This window comes from Hordeum vulgare, chromosome 2H (assembly GCF_904849725.1).
Source record: "Hordeum vulgare subsp. vulgare chromosome 2H, MorexV3_pseudomolecules_assembly, whole genome shotgun sequence".
Classification (NCBI taxonomy): Eukaryota; Viridiplantae; Streptophyta; class Magnoliopsida; order Poales; family Poaceae; genus Hordeum; species Hordeum vulgare.
The window spans coordinates 442,735,624-442,758,966 of record NC_058519.1 but is presented as its reverse complement, the minus strand read 5'-3'; positions in this window follow the sequence as shown (position 1 = coordinate 442,758,966).

Below are 23,343 nucleotides of genomic sequence, written 5' to 3'. Positions count from 1 at the left end.
AGATTTTCAAACGTCCGTAGTTTTCAAACCGTGCGTCGGATCGCGACAAATTATATATGTAGAACGTGTAGAATTTAGCGTATAATAATATTTTCCAACTCTCATGCATATTTAAAACTGTTTAGAGTGCTTTTTTGCATTGGTTTGCGTGTCGACGTGCTAGAAACGGTTTAGTTCGTAGCTAGTGGTTCGTAGCTCTGTTGGAGATGAGCCATATATCTAAATGGACTTGAACGACGAGTAGAATCACGTGACCTAATTTATTTTTCCATTTTACAAACATAAAATGTGATTAGGACAAATCTGGACAGATTTAGAATTTAAGGCGTGGGGTCAGTTCGGAGACGCTATATGTCGTTTTCGGCCTCATTTAAAATGCCTAGGTAGGTAGTTTAATTTGTGCTTCACGCCTTGACATGTTTAAAAATACTTAATATTGTCGTGCACCTAAATGGGAGTGAAGAAAATAATTAAATGTGGAGTTCTGTCAATATGCAACTCGTTGCATATTGAGCTTCACTTAATGTGTAGCGTTTGACTGTCGTGAATTGCCATGCCATGCCTTGCATATTTGAAACCGATCATGCGTCATATAAGGGTGTGAATCATGTCGTATGTGTGTGGTCAATATTGTGTGTTTATTCTTGTTTCCGGTTAGCTTCGTCTCGATAGAGTTCCGCAAGCGTGTCGGAATGTGAGGACCCGTTCGACTACGTCGGTTCGTCTGCTTCACGGAGCAGTTCTTCTTCCAAGCGGGATCACAAGCAAGCTGATCATTTCCTTAGATACCATTACTATCAATGCCATGCTAGTTGTCTCGTTTCTTTCATTATGTCTTGTAGCATACCACATGTTAAATGTCAGCCTCTCAACATTGCCATGAAAACCTTCAACCTTACCACGACCTAGCAAACCACTGATTGGCTATGTTACCGCTTGCTTAACCATTGGATAGCATTGCTAGTTGGAGGTTCAACTGCTTCCATGTGCAAACATGGGTTCCTTGTTATATCACCATATTATTGCTAACTAATTTAATGCACATATATACTTGGTAAAAGGTGGAAGGCTTGGCTTTCTAGTCTGGTGTTTTGTTCCACCTTTATCGCCTTAGTTTCGGCTACCGATGTTATGTTCCATAAATGAGCGCTCCTAACATGCATGGGGTTGTTACGGGGACCCCCTAGAATCTCGTTTTGTGATAAAGCTCGTCTGGCAAGGCCCAACATTGATACTATAGCCCATCATAATAGTTCTGTTAATACTGAAAAACATAGGGCATCATGAACCCGAGGAGTAATTCAACATAATACAGGGAGGGCCAGTGGTGATGGTGCTGGACCAAAACAGATCACAATGCGGGTCCAACCCGGGGAAACTCGGGAGATGTCTATCAGGCCACCGTACGCTTCACTTTTCCGTCGTGTCCTGAGAACGAGATACGCGACTCCTATCGAGATCGTCGACATGTTGGGCGGCCTTGCTGGACTTGTTTTTACCTTTCCCGAGCGTCTTGTGCAAGGGATTCCGAGGATGCTTTGGGCTATCTCGAGGTTGAGATTTTCCAATAGGAACCCGAGGAGATCACGGGTTATTCCTGATTGAGGTTATTCCGTCGTAGCATGTGGTAGGTTGTGATGGACTAGTTGGAGCACCCCTACATGGTTAAATCTTTCGAAAAGACGTGCCCGCGGTTATGTGGCACCGTGGAAACTTTGTTTAACGTCCGGTTCTAGATAACTTGAAGTAAACTTAATTAAAACTTGCCAACTTTGTGCGTAACCGTGACTGTCTCTTTCGTGAGCTCCTTATCCAATTGAGGACACGGTGGGGTTATGTATGACGTAAGTAGGTGTTCAAGATCATTCATTTGATCATTATTAGTTCACGTCCATGATGTGTAGATCATCCCCCTCTTCTATTCTTGTACTCGTAAGTTAGCCACCTCATATAAATGCTTAGTCGCTTCCGGCAGCCTCACTACTTAACCTTACCTCACCCTTTAAGCTTTGCTAGTATTGATACCTTTGGAAATGAGATTGGTGAGTCCCCTGTGGCTCACAGATTACTACAACACTAGGTACTGGTACATGTAAGGAGTTACTTTGACGTGAGCACTTTGATTGTGCTATTTGGAGTTTCTTCTTCTTATTCTTCATCAATGTAGGATGGGTTCCAGGCCGGCAGCCTGGGATAGCAAGGATGGACGCTGTTCTTTTATAATTTGCTTTCGTCTGTAGTCAGACCCTGCTCTTCTTCATGATGACTGTATTTTGTTGTATTGATGTAGCTTGTGGCGAGTGTAAGCCAATTCCTTACACTCATCTTTTCAGTACATGTACTTGTAACGATATCCATTCTTGTAGAACGACGAGATGCGTTTCTATCCCTGTCAAGGCCCTCACACTAAAATAAGTATATGACCGCATCTTGCGCGTCATAAGTGCATCCTACACATGCTAGTCAACATATAAGGCGGCGGAAAGTAAAGACATTGCACATGTAAGTAAGAAGTAGAGTTTAGGAAGATCAAACGCAAAGATGGACAAGGAGATTTTTGGCGTGGTTCCCATAGGTGGTGCTATCGTACGTTCATGTTAGTAGAGACTTCAACCCACACAGGGTAACGACTGCGAGAGTCCATGAAGGGATCCACCCACAAGGGGTCCACAAAGAAGCGGACTTGTCTATTCCACCATGGCTTACGTCAACACAAGACTAACCTCACTCGTGGTAGATATTCACGAAGTAGGCGATCTCCTAGTTGGTACAAACTTCTTGGTTCTACTCCACAACACAAAGTAGGAGGCTCCCAAGCGACACCTAACCAATCTAGGAGGCACCACCATCCAAAAGGTAATAGATGCGGTAGAACGATGAACTCCTTGATCTTGTGCTTCAAAAGATAGTCTCCTCAACGCTCAATCACTCTCTCACAAATTTGGTATGGGTAGAAGAGATTGATTGGGTGGATAGTGATACGTCTCAAACATATCTGTAATTTTTTATGGTTTCACGCTGTTATCTTGTCTTCTTCGGATGTTTTATGAACCTTTTATATCTTTTTGGGACTGACCTATTAATTCAGTGCCAAGTGCCAGTTCCTGTTTTTTCCGTGTTTTTGACTCTTTTCAGATCTGATTTTGGAATGGAGTCCAAATGGAAGAAAAACCCCGAAATGATTTTTTCCCGAACGGAAGAAGATCAGGGGGCCTTTGGGCCAAGCCAGGTGGGCTCCAGGGAGCCCACAAGCCCCCACTCCGCCACCATGGGGGAGGCGATGGTGGCAGGGCTTGTGGCCTCCCTGGCCGCCCCTGACCTAGATCCTTGGCCTATATATTCCCAAATATTCAACAAGAAATCAAGGAAGCCTCAAAAATACTTTTCCGCCGCCGCAAGCTTTCGTTTCCGCGAGATCTCATCTGGAGACCCTTCCAGGCGCCCTGCCGGAGGGGACTTTGGAGTTGGAGGGCTTCTTCATCATCATCATCGCCCCTCCAATGACTCGTGAGTAGTTCACTTCAGACCTACGGGTCCGTAGTTAGTATATAGATGGCTTCTTCTCTCTCTTGGATCTTCAATACAAAGTTCTCCATGATCTTCATGGAGATCTATCCGATGTAATATTCTTTGGCGGTGTGTTTGTCGAAATCCGATGAATTGTGGATTTGTGATCAGATTATCTATGATATATATTTGAGTCTTTGCTGATTTCTTATATGCATGATTTGATATCCTTGTAAGTCTCTCCGAGTCTTGGGTTTTGTTTGGCCAACTAGATCTATGATTCTTGCAATGGGAGAAGTGCTTGGTTTTGGGTTCTACTATGTGGTGACCTTTCCCAGTGACAGTAGGGGCAGCAAGGCACACATCAAGTAGTTCCCATCAAGGGTAAAAAGATGGGGTTTTTATCATTGGTTTGAGATTATCCCTCTACATCATGTCATCTTGCTTAAGGCGTTACTTTGTTCTTATGGACTTAATACACTAGATGCATGCTGGATAGCGGTCGACGTGTGGAGTAATAGTAGTAGATGCAGAAAGTATCGGTCTACTTGTTTTGGACGTGATGCCTATAGATATAATCATTGCATAGATATCGTCACGACTTTGGGCGGTTCTATCAATTGCTCGACAGTAATTTGTTCACCCACTGTCTACTTGCTTTCATGAGAGAAGCCACTAGTAAACACTACGGCCCCCCGGTCTATTCACATCCATCATTTACACCTCCGCTTTTACTTTGCTTTGTTACTTTGTTGCTTTCAGTTCTCACTTGGAAAACAATCTATAAGGGATTGACAACCCCTTCATAGCGTTGGGAGCAAGCTTTTGTGTTTGTGCAGGATCTTGAGATACTCCTCCATCGGATTGATACCTTGGTTCTCAAACTGAGGGAAATACTTACCACCGTTGTGCTACATCACCCTTTCCGCTTCGAGGGAACACCAATGCAAGGCTCCAAGGCCACGGAGGAAATCCTTTGCATACTTGCCTAGGAAGTCCCTTAAGGCGTAGCCGCAGGTGAAGGATTCCTGGTGCCGTCGACGCAACTATTTCTGGCGCCGTTGCAAGGGAAGCACAAGTGACATCAGATAGCAACTTGGGGACGCGAGAGATCAAGTTTCTAATGGATGCATTGGAATATCTTGATCTCAATACATGAGTAGGTGGCTCTCTGTTAGAAAAATGGGTATGGAAAGTGTGTGTGTGTTCTGAGTGCTTCCCCTACGAATGAGAGGTGGTGGATGGCTATATATAGGGATCTCCTAAAATCCAACCGTTACAACATTATTTCCCAACTTGGTGAAACCGAAATGAATCTCGATGGCACTGAGTTGCACTAAATGTGGCAACTTTTGAATTCTCGGTGAGACCAGTACATGAATCTCGGTGGTACCGATATGGTGACCAGGGCAGTTTCCAAATCTCGGTGACACCGATTCCAGAACTCGGAAATTTAGATTATTGAAATCAACAGACCAGAAAGGTAGTCACTCGTATTCGGTGGCACCAAAATGGAAGTTGGTGGTACTGAGATTCTAGGGTTTGGCATAGGTTGTGTCTCTCGAAAAATCGTTAGGGCCGAGTGGAAATTGTTGGTAGCATAAGAGTTCATATGATGGTATTGTTGTTCTGACTATGATCATGATGCCTGCATGTTCGTATCTTGTTTTGTCGACACCTCTCTCTCCAAACATGTGTGCATATTTATTGATCTCGGCTTTCGCTTGAGGACAAGCGAGGTCTAATCTTGAGGGAGTTGATATGTCCATTTTGCATCATGCTTTCATGTTGATATTTATCGCTTTATGGGCTGTTATTACACTTCACGGTACAATACTTATGCCTTTTCTCTCTTATTTTGCAAGGTTTACATGAAGAGGGAGAATGCCGATAGCTGGAATTCTGGCTTGAAAATGGAACAAGTTTGAGATACCTATTCTGTGCAACTCCAAAAGCCATGAAAATCAACGAGGATTTATTTTGGAATTTATAAAAAATACTGGGCCGAAGATGTACCACATGGGCACCAGCAAGAAGCCACAAGACCAGTAGGCGCGACCTCCCCCTTGGCCGCGCCTAGGGGGCTTGTGGGCTCCTAGCTGGCACTCTGGCCCGCCTCTTTTGCTACAAGAAGGCTTTTGTTCCAGAAAAATCAAGAGGAGGCTTTCGGGAGGAATCGCCGCCGCCATGAGGCGGAACTTGAGCAGAACCAATCTAGAGCTCCGATAGGACGATCCTGTCGGGGAAACTTCCCTCCCAGAGGGGGAAATCATCGCCATCATCATCACCAACACTCCTCTCATCGGAGGGGACTCATCACCATCAACATCTTCATCAGCACCATCTCATCTCCAAACCCTAGTTCATTTCTTGTAACCAATCTCCGTCTCGCGACTCCGATTGGTACTTGTGAGGTTGCTAGTAGTGTTAATTACTCTTTGTAGTTGATGCTAGTTGGATTACTTGGTGGAAGATTATATGTTCAGATCCTTAATCCTATTCATTACCTCTCTGGTCATGAATATGATTATGATTTGTGAGTAGTTACTTTTGTTCCCGAGGACATGTGATAAGTCATGCTATAAGTAGTCATGTGAATTTGGTATTCGTTTGATATTTTGATGTATTGTATGTTGTTTTTCCTCTAGTGGTGTTATGTGAACGTCGACTACATAACACTTCACCATTATTTGGGCCTAGAGGAAGGCAGTGGGAAGTAGTAAGTAGATGATGGGTTGCTAGAGTGACATAAGCTTAAACCCTAGTTTATGCGTTGCTTCGTAAGGGGCTGATTTGGATCCACTAGTTTAAGTTATGGTTAGACTTTGTATTAATTCTTCTTTCGTAGTTGCAGATGCTTGCGAAAGGGGTTAATCATAAGTGGGATGCTTGTCCAAGTAAGGGAAGTACCCAAGCGCCGGTCCACCCACATATCAAACTATCAAAGTAGCAAACGTGAATCATATGAACATGATGAAAACTAGCTTGACAGAAATTTCCACGTGTCCTTGCTTCCAGTTGCTCAACAATTAGCAATTGTCTTGCAATGGCCCACCACCGTGTGGGATCGCGGTAGTTTTCGAGGGTAGAGTATTCAACCCAAATTTGTTGGCTCGACATGATGGGAGTGAAAGGATATTCTCCAACATTAGCAGTTGAGTTTTCGGCTCAACCACACCTGGAAGATTAGTGTCTGCAAGCAGGATATCAGCAGCAAAGGTAGTATGATAGCAACGGTGCTAGGAAAGAATCTATTGACGGTAGATTATTCCTAACTGAAGTATCAATGGCGCTAGAAAAGTATTGTAACAGGTAGCAGCAGTGTAACGAGTAACAGCAGTGGCAAGGAACAACAGTAGTGACAGCAGTAGCAAGTAGCAACAGTAGCAAGTAGCAACAGTAGCAAGTAACAGCAACAACAACTAAGAGTAGTAGCAACAGTAGTGGCAGCAGCAGCAGGAGAAAGCAAGTAACAGTAGCAACAACAGTAGTAACAGTAGCAGAGCAAAGCAAGTAACAATAGCAGTGGGACAAACTCGTAGGCAATGGATCGATGATTTGTTGGATGACATTCATCATGCAATAGTTATAACACGGAGAGGTATCTGGCTAGCTCCCGTTCGTCACTATGATGTAGGCATGCATTCCGGGTGTAGTCATACGTGCTTAGGGAAAAGAACTTGCATGACATCTATTGTCCATCCCTCCCGTGGCAGCGGGGTCCAAATGGATAATACGGGATATTAAGGTTCTCCTTTTAATAAAGAACCGGACCAACGCATTAGCACTTGGTGAACACATGAACTCCTCAAACTATGGTCATCACTGGGTGTGGTTCCGGTTATTGTCACTCCGGGGTTGCCGGATCATAACACATAGTAGGTAACTACAACTTTCAAGATCGGATCTAAAACACACATATATTGGCGACAACATAATAATTTCAGATCTGAATTCATGGCACTCGGGCCCTAGTGACAAGCATTAAGCAAGGCAAAGTAGTAGCAACATCAATCTCAGAACATAGTGGACACTAGGGATCAATCCCCATCAAAACTAACTCGATTACATGACAGATCTCATCCTACTCATCACCGCCCAGCGATCCTACGAATAGATTACACATGAACGATGAAGAGCTTCATGGAATTGGAGAGGGAAGAAGGTTGATGATGACGATGGCGACGATCTCCTTGATCCGGAGCCTAAAACGGACTCTAGATCTGCCCTCCAGGGCAAGAACGGGATGTGGCGGCGCCTCTAGATCGTGAAACGAGATGAACTCTTCTCTCCCGATTTTTTCTGGGACGAAAGGGAATAAATAGCGCTGGAATTGGGGGCGGCAGAGCCACGTGGGCCCCACAAGCCTGGTAGCCGCGGCCAGGGGGAGGCAGCGGCTACAGGGCTTGTGGCCCATTGGGTCACCCCCTCCGGTGGATCTTTGCGCAGGTATTTTTCATATTTTCCAAAAATGTTCCTCGTAAATTTTCAGGACGTTCTGAGAACTTTCATTTCTGCACAAAAACAACACCATGGCAATTCTGCTGAAAACAGGGTCAGTCCGGGTTAGTTCCATTCAAATCATGCAAGTTAGAGTCCAAAACAAGGGCAAAAGAGTTTGGAAAATTAGATACGATGGAGACGTATCAACTCCCCCAAGCTTAAAACCTTGTGTGTCCTCAAGCAACTTAGTTGAAAAATTGAAATATAAAGAAAAACTTTGACAAACTCTGTTTGATCTTGTTGTTGCAACTATGTCTAACTCATAACCAGAATTTCAGCAAGATCACAAGTTAACCGTATAAGCAAGTCACACAAAGGTCTCACGGTAAACGAATATCAATGGCATAATCAGCTAGCGAGCAAATAATAATGAGTTTCAAATACCAACACTTCAATCAAAACAAGCATGAAGCAATATGAATAGGTGGTATCTCGCTAGCTCTTTCTGAGACCGCAAAACATAAATGCAGAGCACTTTCAAAGATCAAGGGCTGACTAAACATTGTAATTCATAGCAACGAAGATCCAGTCATAGTCATACTCAATATCAGTCAAAAGAAGAGCATAAAAATGACAGAGGTGCTCTCTAATTGGTGCTTTTATAAGAAGAGGATGACTCAGCAGGAAAATAAATAGACATGCCCTTCGCAGAGGGAAGCATTGATTTGCAGAGGTGCCAGAGCTCAAGCTTTGAAAACAGAGATAATAATTTTGGGTGGCATGCTTACATTGTCAACGCAATGACCAAGAGTTTTCAATATATTTCATGCTACTTATGCTATAGGCGGTTCTCAAATAGAAAAGTAAAGTTTTAACTCCCCCACCACCAATCAATCACACTCCACGGCTAGCCGAATCCTCGGGTACCGTCCATACTAACATCAATCCGGGGGGAGTCTTGTTTTATAGTTATGTTTTCGATTTAAGCGTGGAACTGGGCATTCCAATTATCGGCCCCTTCTCGTGAATGATAGTGAATAAACACATGTCGAGGATAACACTCCTAGCATGGAAGATACCAATAGCCCCCTGTCACCACATGAGCGGTTCGGGCATGCAAAACAGATTATTTCTTGAAGGTTTAGAGAATGGCACATGCAAATTTACTTGGAACGGCAGGTAGATACCGCAAATAGGTAGGTATGGTGGACTCTCATGGAAAAACTTTTGGTTTTATGGAGGTGGATGCACGAGCAGTATTCCGCTTAGTACAAGTGAATGCTTGCAAAAGACTGGGAAGCGACCAACTAGAGAGTGACAACAGTCATCAAGATGCAATGAGTTTGACTAACATTGAATGCAAGCATGAACATGATATAAATCACCATGAACACGAACATCATAGAGGCTATGTTGATTTTGTTTCAACTACATGCATGAACATGCGCCAAGTCAAGACACTCGAAACATTCAAAGGAGAATCTCATCCTATCATACTACATCATAGTCATCTCAAAATCTATGTTGGCATTCAAGACAAACCATTATAAGCTCTCAGCTAACTAAGCACGACATCATAAACTATGATCTGTAAGTTGTCATTTCAAACATGGTTCTCTCACAACAAAGCTGAATCTAGGTCGACAAGCTAGTCATATTTACAAAAACAAAATAGATAGAATTCATACCAGCTTTTCCAGTCTCAGAAACTTCATCATATATCATCATTATTGCCTTTCACTTGCACGATCGAATGATGTGAAAAATAATAAGAGTGCTCGTGCATTATACTAAGCTGAATCTGCAGGCAAACACAAAGGAGAAGACAAAGTAATATGGCTCTTTGAAAGCTAAACAGGTAAGCATGCAAGAACCACTAAACATTGTAACCAACATCTTCTACCTTGAGCCAAAGAAAAAGAAAAATATTTACACGGGAAAGCTCCCAACAAGCAAAAGAAGAAAGAAAAATGTTTTTGGGTTTTCTCAAAAGAACACAAAACAAGAAAACAAAAATAAACTAGCATGGATAATAAAGTGGCAAAGTGTAAACACCAGCTAACAAAGTGAAAGCTTAAGCATGAATGTAAAGTCGGTGAGAACACGTATTCCCCCAAGCTTAGGCTTTTGGCCTAGCTTGGTCTACTCCCAAGGCGGGAACTAACCAGCTCCAGGATACTCCGGAGCAGACTGTGGATGCCACTGTTGTGTGAGATCCTCTGGCTCCCATTGATAAACTGGCGTCTGGTACTCGATTGGCGGCTCGGGCACGAGCGCCTGTGGTTGGGCCAAGCCCGAATATGCATAGATGTCCGAGGGCATAATAGTGTACCTGCCTGCATGAAGATTGAACAAAGAAGGAGCAGGCAAAGTAATAGTCTCTCGAGTACCCTGACTAATTACCAGGTTATAAATCATCCGTCTACTAGCATCTCTATCCAGAAAATCATGGCGAACCATGCTGTCATAATCCAGATATTTCTCAGGGAGAAGCATCTCTCCTTCCTCTCCTAGTCTAATGGGTATCTCAAAGTGTCTGGCAAGACGGGTAGCATAGATACCTCCATAGACGACACCCTTGGAACGGTTGGTGTTCAACCGCTGGGCCACTATAGCACCTAGGCTATAAGCCTTATCGTTATAAAGGCATTCGCGCAAAACCGCAAGGTCTGGAGAACTAAGTGATCCAGCCTCCCCACGGCCAATCAAACATTTTCCCACACATAATGAGAAGTACTGAAGCACCGGAAAATGTATGCTAGCAATTCTAGCGCGAGACACTACTCTCTCCTCTCCAACAACAACAGTACCAATGAAATCCTCCAAGTCCCGTGGACGAGGGTCACGGATATCCCCAACATAAGGTAATTTGCATACATTGCAAAAATCCTGTAGTGTCATGCACTGGGGAACATCGTATATCATGAACTCAACCATGGGAGGATTCTTCCTCGGATAAAAGTTGAAGCTTTGAACGAAAATATTGGTGAGGAGGAGGTATTGTGAGCACTTATCTTCAACGAACGCAGTAAGACCTGCGTTCTCCACAAAGTAATAAAAGTCTTCATAAAGCCCAGCGGCGCGCAAAAATTCATCACTTGGCCACTCGGACGCTCGAACTTCTGTGACTCGAGGGACTACGTACTTGGGGTGGTTCTTCTCATCCTCCTTGGGGTTACGGCTTGAAGAGCTTGTCAAGAACCTCCTCATCATTTCCTTTTTCTAGCTCTGAAAAATTCTGAAATTTTTGGAGACTTCGAAAGAAAAGTGAATGAAGATTAACCCAACTTGTAGCAACTACTCCTACTAGTGCCTAGAGACCGTATCACGCGCTAAAACTACTTGGGACCAGCTAAAATCAACCTTTCTAGCTCAAGAACAGGGTCACCAAGGTAGCAAGAATACGCGAAGGATAAAGCACTAGAGCAAAAACTAATTGGACCAATGGAGGAGTCACTTACCAAGGAGTAATTTCCCCAAAACGGTTCGGAGAATGGTGCTTTGAGCAAGGAGATCGAAAATCACAGCCAAATGAGCAAGAACACGGGTTTGAGCTGCGAAGCAATTTTTTCTGGAGGTGGAAGAAGAGGATGGGAGCTGGAATGAGTGAAGGAGGTCCCTGTGGGCCCCAGAAGCTTGCTAGCCGCCACCAGGGGGGTGGCGGTGGCAGGGCTTGTGGCCCACTGGTCAGGCCCCTAGGCCAGCTCTCAGGCCCAGTATTTTTCAAATATTCCAGAAAAAATCATAGTAAATTTTCAGGACCATCGCATAAGTTTTATTTTCGAGGTATTTTTCTCCGGGACGCTAAAACAGAAAACAGGAAGAAATAAACTAAATCCATCATTTTTCTTCTAAGCAACAGAAAATGAAAGCTCAAAACAGAGGTATGTGACTCTTTGATTCATCCATTTCATGGTCATCGAAAGAAATCCGTCAATGGGGTTGATCAAGTCCTCATGACAAAACCTTCTCGAATCGCAAGAGAAAACGGAGAATTTTCGAATAGCCACTAAGTTACCTCAATGGGGATATGTATCTCCCCAACAAGCAAATCATACTTCATCTTGACACGAGGAATAGGGCATTCAAAGCTCCCAATAAGAATCGATGAAGTCTTTTCAATAACATTGAAGCAATATACTTGATATCGTTTCTTCGGAAAGTGCACCGTATGCTCATTACCGTTGACATGGAAAGTGACATTGCCTTTATTGCAATCTATAACAGACCCTATAGTGTTTAAAAAGGGTCTTCCGAGGATGGCAGCCATGGCATCGTCCTCGGGAATATCCAAGATAACAAAGTCTGTTAAGATAGTGGTGTTAGCAACCACAACAGGCACATCCTCGCAAATGCCGATTGGGAAAGAAGTTGATTTGTCGGCCATTTGTAGAGAAATTTCAGTGGGTGTCAAATTATCCAATTCAAGTCTACGATAAAGAGAGAGAGGCATAACACTAACACCGGCTCCAAGGTCACATAAGGCAGTTCTTACATAGTTTCCTTTAATGGAGCAAGGTATAGTGGGCACTCCGGGATCACCAAGTTTCTTAGGAGTTCCACCTTTGAAAGTGTAGTTGGCAAGCATGGTAGAGATCTCAAGATCTGGTATCTTCCGTTTATTAGTCACGATATCTTTCATGTACTTGGCATATGGAGACATCTTGAGCATATCAGTTAACCGCATCTGCAGAAAGATGGGTCTTATCATGTCAACGAAGCGCTCAAAATCATCATCATCCTTTTTCTTGGATGGCTTAGGTGGAAAGGGAATAGATCACTAAACCCATGGCTCCCTTTATTTACCATGCTTCCTAGCAGTGAAGTCATTCTTATTGTATCTCTTAGGTTGTGGGTTATCAATATTAACCGTAGGTTCAACCTCCACATCCTCATCGTTGCTAGGTTGAGCATTATTATGAACATCGCTGTCCATATTGTCACCAGGTTCATGTTCATCACCAGATTGTGTTTCTGCATCAGACGTAGAAATATCATTAGGTTCTTCAGATGTGACAGTATTTGGTGAACTGGCATGTAGGTTTCCATCATCCTTCTTATTCTCCTTAGGATGATTGGGTGTATCAGCATTGATTCCTTGAGAATCTTGATCAATTCTCTTAGGATGACGTTCAGGATACAAAGGTTCCTGAATCATTTTGCCTCCTCTAGTAATGACTCTTACAGAGTTGTCATTTAATTCATTGAGCAGGTCATTCTGAGCTTTAAGTACTTGTTCTACCTGAGTAGTAATCATAGAGGCATGTTTACTCAGAAGCTTCAGATCATTGACATTTCTTTCTACACAAGCACTTAAATGGCTAAGCATACGAGTACTTTGGTCCAAATGTCTGCTAACATAATCATTGAAACTCTGTTGTTTGGCAGCAAAGTTGTCAAATTTATCAAAGCATAGGCTAGCAGGTTTGTCAAAAGGAATATGACTCTCATCAAACCTACGCAGAGAATTCACTTCTACTACCTGTATCGGGTTATCGAGACCATGGATCTCTTCGACAGGTGGTAGATTTTTGACATCTTCAGATCTAATGCCTTTCTCTTGCATAGATTTCTTGGCTTCTTGCATATCTTCGGGACTGAGGAATAGAATACCTCTTTTCCTTGGAGTTGTCTTAGGAGGTGGTTCGGTAATAGTCCAAGCATTATCGTTGATCAAGATGTTATTCAGTAGGGTCTCAGCTTGTTCTACAGTTCGTTCCCTAAAAACACAACAGGCACAACTATCTAAGTGGTCTCTAGAGGCATCGGTAAGTCCGTTATACAGGATATCAAGTATCTGTTCTTCTTAAGAGGGTGATCAGGCAAAGCATTTTGTAGCTGCACGAGCCTCCCCCAAGCTTGTGGAAGACTCTCTTCTTGGAGTTGAGCAAAGTTGTATATTTCCTGCAAGGCAGCTTGCTTCTTATAGGCAGGGAAATATTTCTCACAGAAGTAATAGACCATATCCTGGGGACTACTCACACATCTAGGAGCAAGAGAGGTGAACCAGGCTTTAGCGTCATCCTTTAGAGAGAAAGGAAACAACTTAAGGATGTAGTAGTGGCGGATCTTCTCCTCATTAGTGAAAAGGGTGGCTATATCATGTAGTTTGGCAAGATGGGCTACGACCGTCTCAGACTCATCACCGTGAAAAGGATCAGATTCGACTAGAGAGATTATCTCAGGATCGACAGAGAATTCATAATCCTTAACGGTGATAAAGATAGGTCAAGTGGCAAACTTCGGGTCGTATTTCATCCTAGCTTTCAGAGATTTTTCCTTCCACTTGAGAAGTAATTTCTCAGCGTCATAGGCATCCTTACACGCAAGAAAATCCTCAGCTATCTCTCCTTCCATAGCGTAACCCTCAGGTATATCAGACAATTCATATCTTGGAGAGCTAGATCTAGCAGGAGCAAAAGCAGGTTCTATCTCAATAGTATCGGCAGTTTCAGAAGCAACACGAGCATTGGCAGTAACTCTAATAATATGAGCATCAAGGAACTCCCCTAGTGGAACATCAGGCAAAGTAGTATATCTAGCAGTATCAAGCATAACATCATCACGCAAAATAGAATCTCTAGCATCATCAGGCATAGCATCTCTAGCAGTATCAGGCATAGTATCAAGCATAGTATCAAGCATAGCATCTCTAGAAGTAGCATCATAAGCATTCAAGCACAGGCGACACATGAATATTTCTAGCAGGAGGTGATGTCGCAAACTTACTCATAACTGAGGGTGAATCAAGTGCAGAGCTAGATGGCAATTCCTTACCTCCCCTCGTAGTTGAGGGCAAGACTTTGGTTTTTGGATCCTTCAGATTCTTCATAGTGATCAACAGATATAAATCCCAAGTGACTCAGAGAATATAGCAATACCTCCCCGGCAACGGCGCCAGAAAAATGCTGACTCCGTAACAGCAGATCTTCCCCAGCAACGGCGCTAGAAAAATGCTGACTCCGTAACAGCAGGCCTTCCCTTGCAACGACACCAGAAGAATGCTGCTAGCACTCTCCGGCAATCGAAACTAGAAGAATGTTGTTGATGGCACACCAGCGTGTGGGATCGTAGCAGTTTTCGAGGGTAGAGTATTCGACCCAAATTTGTTGATCGCCAAACAGGAGGTGAGAGAATACTCTCAAGTATTAGCAGCTGAATATGTCAGATTCAACCACACCTGAAAGATTAGTATCTGCAAACAAAGTATCAGTAGCAAAGTAGTAAGATAACAACGGTGTCAGGAACGATTTGTTGACGGCAGACTATTCCTAACGATTGTATCAATGGCGCCAAGTTGCCTCGTTGACGGAAATTGTCAGTTCTCGTCAACGACCAGCGAATCAAAATTGTAGCAGGTAGCAGCAGTGTAACGAGCAATAGCAGTGGCAAGGAACAACAGTAGTGATAGCAGTAGCAAGTAGCAACAGTAGCAAGCGACAGTAGTAGCAATAGTAGCAGCAGAGCAAGACAAGTAACAGAAGTAGTAGGACGAACTCATAGGCAATGGGTCGGTGATTTGTTTGGATGAAATTCGTCATGCAACAGTTATAACACGAAGAGATATGTGGCTAGCTCCCGTTCGTCAATGTGATGTAGGCATGCATTCCGTGTGTCATCATACGTGCTTAGGGAAAAGAACTTGCATGACATCTATTGTCCATCCCTCCCGTGGCAGCGGGGTCCAAAAGGAAACTACGTGATATTAAGGTTCTCCTTTTAATAAAGAACCGGACCAACGCATTAGCACTTGGTGAACACACGAACTCGTAAAACTATGGTCATCACCGGGAGTGGTTCCGGTTATTGTCACTCCGGCGTTGCCGGATAATAATACATAGTAGGTAACTACAACTTGCAAGATCGGATCTAAAACACACATATATTGGTGACAACATAATAATTTCAGATCTGAAATCATGGCACTCGGGCCCTAGTGACAAGCATTAAGCATGGCAAAGTAGTAGCAACATCAATCGCAGAACATAGTGGATAATAGAAATCAATCCCCATCAAAACTAACTCGATTACATGATAGATCTCATCCTACTCATCACCGCCCAGCGAGCCTACGGATAGATTACTCACGAACGACGAAGAGCTTCATGGAATTGGAGAGGGAAGAAGGTTGATGATGACGATGGCGACGATTTCCCCTCTCTGGAGCCCAAAACGGACTCCAGATCTGCCCTCCAGATGAAGAACAAGATGTGGCGGCGCCTCCGTATCGTAAACGCGACAAAACCTTCTCTTTTTATTTTTTCTGGGACAAAGGTGAACTTATAGAGCTGAGATTGGGGGCGGCAGAGCTACGTGGGCCCCACAAGCTTGCCCACCACCACCAGGGGGGTGGCGGTGGCAGGCCTTGTGGCCCACTGGCCCACCCCCTCAGGTGGATCTTTGCATAGGTATTTTTCATATTTTCCAAAAATGTTCCCCGTAAATTTTTAGGACGTTCTGAGAACTTTGATTTCTGCACAAAAATAACACCAAGGCAATTCTGCTGAAAACAACGTCAGTCTAGGTTAGTTCCATTCAAATCATGCAAATTAGAGTCCAAAACAAGGGCAAAAGAGTTTGGAAAAGTAGATACGATGGAGACGTATCAGGCCACAAACCCCGTTGTCGCGGCCAGGGGGGAGGCCGCCGGAACCAAGCTTGTGGCCTCCCTCGCGCTCCCCTGCCCTAGGTCTTTGGCCTATATATTCCCTAAAAATCCAGAAAAAATCAAGGCGTCCACGAAAACACTTTTCCGCCGCTGCAAGCTTCCGTTTCCGCGAGATCTCATCTAGAGATCCTTCCCGGTGCCCTGCCGGAGGGGACTATGGAGTTGGAGGGATTCTTCATCAACATCATTGCCTCTCCAATGACTAGTGAGTAGTTCACTTCAGACCTACGGGTCCGTAGTTAGTAGCTAGATGGCTTCTTCTCTCTCTTGGATCTTCAATACAAAGTTCTCCATGATATTCATGGAGATCTATCCGATGTAATCTTCTTTGGCGGTGTGTTTGTCGAGATCCGATGAATTGCGGATTTGTGATCAGATTATCTATGATATATATTTGAGTCTTTGCTGATTTCTTATATGCATGATTTGATATCCTTGTAAGTCTCTCCGAGTCTTAGGTTTTGTTTTGCCAACTAGATCTATGATTCTTGCAATGGGAGAAGTGCTTGGTTTTGGGTTCTTACCGTGTGGTGACCATTCCCAGTGACAGTAGGGGCAGCAAGGCACACATCGTGTAGTTGCCATCAAGGATAACAAGGCGGGCTCTATCGTAGATATGAGATTGTCCATCTACATCATGTCATCTTGATTAAGGCGTTACTCTGTTCTTTTGGACTTAATACACTAGATGCATGCTTGATAGCGGTCGACGTGTGGAGTAATAGTAGTAGATGCAGAAAGTATCGGTCTACTTGTTTTGGACATGATGCCTATAGATATAATCATTGCCATAGATGATGTCACAACTTTATGCGGTTCTATCAATTTCTCGAAAGTAATTTGTTCACCCACCGTCTACTTGCTTTCATGAGAGAAGCCACTAGTAAACACTACGGCCCCGGGGTCTATTCACACCTATCATTTACACCTCCGCTTTTACTTTGATTTGTTACTTCGTTTCTTTCAGTTCTCACTTGGCAAACAATCTATAAGGGATTGGCAACCCCTTCATAGCGTTGGGTGCAGGTTCTTTGTGTTTGTGCAGGTACTTGTGATACTCCTTCACTGGATCGATACCTTGGTTCTCAAAACTGAGGGAAATACTTACCACCGCTGCGCTACATCACCCTTTCCGCTTCGAGGGAACACCAATGCGAGGCTCCAAGGCCACGGGGAAATCCTTTGCATATTTGCCTAGGAAGTCCCTAAAGGCGTAGCCGTAGCATAAGGATTCCTGGTGCCGTTGCTAAGGAGAATCAAGACAAGAACAGTCTCCCGTCACCATGTGTTTCTGGCGCCGTTGGAAAGTCTTTTGTTGCAGTAGCAAGAAGTATTTCTGGCGCCGTTGCTGGGGAAGGAGAGATCTATCCAAGTAGGTCTCACAAACTCATCTCCTGCATTTACTTTTTTGCCAGTTGCCATTCGTTTTCCTCTCCCCCACTTCACATTTGCCGTTTTCATTTGCCTTTCTCTTTTGCCGTTTTCTTTTTCCTTTGCCGTTTTCCTTTCCCGGTTTTCTTGCTTGCTTGTGTGCTTGTTTGTTTGTTGAAGTCATCATGGCTGAAAACACCAAACTTTTTGACTTCTCGAGCACTAATAATAATGATTTTATTAGTACTCCGATTTCTCCCGCCACTAGTGCGGAATCGTATGAAATCAACGCAGCTTTGCTGAATCTTGTTATGAAAGAGCAATTCTCTGGCCTTCCTAGTGAAGATGCCGCATCCCATCTCAATACCTTCATTGAGCTTTGCGATATGCAAAAGAAAAGAGATGTGGATAATGACGTGATTAATTTGAAGCCTTTTCCTTTCTCGTTGCGAGATCGCGCAAAAACTTGGTTTTCTTCTTTGCCTAAAAATAGTATCGATTCTTGGGATAAGTGCAAAGATGCTTACATATCCAAGTATTTTCCGCCGGCTAAGATCATCTCCTTAGGTAACGATATCATGAATTTCAAGCAACTTGATCATGAACACGTTGCACAATCTTGGGAGAGGATGAAGCTTATGATTAGAAATTGTCCTGCTCATGGCTTGAGTTTGTGGATGATTATACAAATCTTTTACGCTGGTTTGAATTTTGCTTCTCGCAATATCTTGGACTCCGCCTCAGGTGGAACGCTCATGGAAATCACGCTAGGAGACGCTAAAAAACTCCTAGACAATATCATGACCAACTACTCTCAGTGGCATACTGAAAGGTCATGTGCTAGCAAAAAGGTACACGCTATAGAAGAAATTAACTCGCTTAGTGCTAAGATGGACGAGTTGATGAATTTGGTTGCTAGTAGGAACGGTACTGTAGATCCTAATGACATGCCACTATCTTCCTTGATTGAGAGTAGCAACGCTAGTTTGGACGTTAACTTTGTTGGTAGGAACAATTTTGGCAACAACAATGCTTTTAGAGGAAACTATGTTCCTAGGCCTTTCCCTAGTAACTCCTCTAACAGTTATGGCAATTCCTACAGCAACACTTATGGAAATCACAACAAATTACCCTCTGATTTAGAGAGTAATATTACAGAGTTCATCAACTCTCAAAAGATTTTCAATGCATCCATAGAGGAAAAACTACTCAAAATTGATGATTTGGCTAAGAGCATTGATAGGATGTCTTGTGATATTGATGCTTTGAAAGTTAGATGTGCTCCTCCCAAGGTCAACTTGGATGAAACTTTGAAAGCTATGCGTGTCTCCATGAATGAGAGCAAAGAAAGAACCGCCCAAATTCGTGCTAGGCATGAATGGATTAAAAGGGTGTGTTCTAGTGTTGCAAATCACGAAGATCTTAAAGTGCTTGGTGTGTCTCCTCTTGAATCTTTGTTTTCGCGTGTCAAACCTATTGATCAAGGGGATGGATATGAATCCACTTTGGTTGAAAAAGCCCCAATGATTCGGAGTCCACCTATCTTGATGATAAAGGTGTGGAGAGTAGAGTAGAAGAAATCAAAATTTTGGGTAGTAATGAAACTTCCACTTTGGATTTCAAGGAATTCAATTATGATAATTGCTCCTTGTTTGAATGCATTTCTTTGATGCAATCCATTGCAAATTCTCCACATGCTTATAGACAAAGTAAAGCCTTTACCTCGCATATCGTAGATGCTATGATCAAATCTCTTCAAGAGAAGCTCGAACTAGAAGTCTCTATACCTAGAAAACTTCATGATGAGTGGGAACCTACTATCAAAATCAATATAAAAAACTATGAGTGCAATGCTTTGTGTGATTTGGGTGCTAGTGTTTCCGCGATTCCAAAGTCTTATGTGATATTCTTTGTTTTCATGAGATTGAAGAGTGTTCTCTTAATTTGCATCTTGCGGATTCTACTATCAAGAAACCCATGGGAAGGATCGATGATGTTCTTATTGTTGCAAATAAGAACTATGTACCCGTGGATTTCATTGTACTTGACATAGAGTGCAATCCTTCATGTCCCATTATTGTTCGTAGACCTTTCGTAAGGACTATTGGTGCTATCATCGATATGAAGGAAGGCAATATTAGATTTCAATTTCCCTTAAAGAAGGGCATGGAGCACTTTCCAAGAAAGAAAATAAGATTTCCTTATGAATCTATGATGAGGGCTACTTATGGTTTGAGCACCAAAGATGACTATACGTGATTCCATCACCTTTTGCCTAGCTAAGGGCGTTAAACAATAGCGCTTGTTGGGAGGCAACCCAACGAACTATCCTTTTTCTTTCTGTTTTGTGTTTTCCACACTTTCATAATTTTGTTATGATTGTGTTTTTTGTGTTTCTTTTTGCGTTTGTGCCAAGAAAAACCGTTATGATTAGTCTTGGGGATGATCGTTTGGTCATGCTGGAAAAGACAGAAACTTTATGTTCACGAAAAGAATTTTCATTTTTTTTCTGTAAGGTCTTTTGAGTTGATTATTTTTTCTGCTGATTGCTACGCAAATTCTTCAGACCTTCGTAATTTTTCAGAAGTTTTGAAGTAACACAAGTATACGAAGTATACAGATTGCTACAGACTGGTCTGCTGTTAATAGATTCTGTTTTTGTTGTGTTGGTTGCTTATTTTGATGAAACTATGGATAGTATCGGGGGGTATTAGCCATGGAAGATTGAAAATACAGTAACCCAACATCAGCATAAGTAGAATTCAAGTTTGCTACAGTACCTAAGGAAGTGGTGGTTTGCTTTCTTATACTAATGTTATCACGAGTTTCTGTTTAAGTTTTGTGTTGTGAAGTTTTCTAGTTTTGGGTGAAGTTCTTATGGACAAAAAGATAAAGAGTAGGAAGAGCTCAAGCTTGGGGATTCCCAAGGCACCCCAAGAGATTCAAGGATGCCATAAAAGCCTAAGCTTGGGGACGCCCCGGGAAGGCATCCCCTCTTTCGTCTTCAATCCATCGGTAACATTACTTGGGGCTATATTTTTATTCACCACATGTTATGTGTTTTGCTTGGAGCGTCTTGTATAGTAGGAGTCTTTTATTTTTGTTGTGTCACAATCATCCTTGATGCACACCTAGAGAGAGACATGCACTCACCATGATTTTGTCGAGCTTCACTTATATCATTTGGTAGACAATTCAGCTCACATATGCTTCACTTACATCTTTTGAGCTAGTTGATTTTGCTCTATGTGCTTCACTTATATCTTTTAGAGCACAACGGTGAGTGGCTTGGTAGTTTATCTATGCTTTGAAAGTAGTCTCAAAGAGGTAGTTATCCAAAGGGATACGAAAACTTCCACCTTCATGTGCATTGAATAGATAGAGAAGTTTGATTCATCTCAACTAGTTTTGAGTTGTGGTTATGGTAATATTGAAGTTATGCTAGTAAGGTGTTGTGGATCTAGAAATACTTGTGTTGAAGTTAGTGATTCCCGTAGCATGCACGTATGGTGAACCGCTATGTGATGAAGTCTGAGCATGATTAGTCTATTGATTGTCATCCTTTGTGTGGCGGTCGGGATCGCGCGATGGCTTATACCTACCAACCCTTCCCCTAGGAGTACACGTTGAATGCTTTGTTTCGATTACTAATAAAACTTTTGCAACAAGTATATGAGTTCTTCATGACTAATGTTGAGTCCATGGTTTAGATGCACTTTCACCTTCCACCATCAGTATCTTCTTTAGTGCCGTGCAACTTTCGCCGGTGCACAAAACCCACCATTAGCCTCCCTAAAAACAGCCACCATACCTACCTACTATGGCCTTTTCAAAGTCATTCCAAGATATATTGCCATGCTACTACCACCATGACATGTGCCACCATTTCTATATTGCCATTGCATGATCATAAGATAGCTAGCATGATGTTTCCATTTATGTCTATGCCATGCTAGATCATTGTCACGGTACACTACCGAAGGCATTTCATATAGAGTCATCGTTGCTCTAAGTTTTGAGTTGTAAGTGTGATGATCATCATTGATGGAGCATTGTCCCATGTGAGGAAATAAAAGAGGCCAAAGATGCCCACCAAAATAAAAAAATATATAAAAAAAGAGGCCAAAGAGCCCATCCAAAAAAAAATGAGAGAAAAAGAGAGAAGGGACAATGCTACCACCTTTCCACACTTGTGCATATTAAGCACCATGATCTTCATGATTGAGAGTCTTTTGTTTTGTTACCACCATATAGCTAGTGGGAAATTTTCATTATGTAACTTGGCTTGTATATTCCAATGATAGGCTTCCTCAAAATTGCCTTAGGTCTTCGTGAGCAAGCAAGTTGGATGCACACCCACTAGTTTTCTTTAAGAGCTTTCACATACTCCTAACTCTAGTGCATCATTTGTATGGCAATCCCTACTCATTCACATTGATATCTATTGATGAGCATCTCCACAGCTCATCGATATGCCTAGTTAATGTGATCATCTTCTCCTTGTTTGTCTTGCAACCTCCACCACACTCCACACCACTTATATTGCTAAAACCATGGCTCACGCTCATGTATTGCGTGAGAGTTGAATTTTTTTGAGAAAGTAAAGGTGTGAAAACAATTACTTGGCCAATACCGGGGTTGTGCATGATTTAAATTCGTTGTGCAATGATGATAGAGCATAGCCAGACTATATGATTTTGTAGGGATAACTTTCTTTTGGCCTTGTTATTTTCAAAGTTCATGATTACTTTGCTAGTTTGCTTGAAGTATTATTGTTTCCACGTCAATATAAAACTATTGTTTTGAATCTAATGGATCTGAACATTCACGTCACATAAGAGGAGTTATAAAGGACATCTATGCTAGGTAGCATGAAAGCATCAAAAATTCATTCCTTATCACTTCCCTACTCGAGGACGAGTAGGAGTTAAGCTTGGGGATGACTGATACGTCTCAAACGTATCTATAATTTTTGATGGTTTCATGCTATTATCTTGTCAACTTTGGATGTTTTCTTTACCTTTTATATCTTTTTTGGGACTAACTTATTAACTCAGGGGATGACTGATACGTCCTGTTTTTTCTGTGTTTTTGACTCTTTTCAGATCTGATTTTGGAACCGAGTCCAAACGGAATAAAATCCCCAAAATGATTTTTTCCAGAACGGAAAAAGATCAGGAGGCTTGAGGGCCAAGCAAGTGGGCCCACAGGGAGCCCACGAGCCCTGTTGCCGCGGCTAGGGGGGAGGCCACGACAACCAAGCTTGTGGCCTCCCTGGCTCTCCCCTGCCCTAGGTCTTTGGCCTATATATTCCCTAAAAATCCAAAAAAAATCAAGGCGTCCACGAAAACACT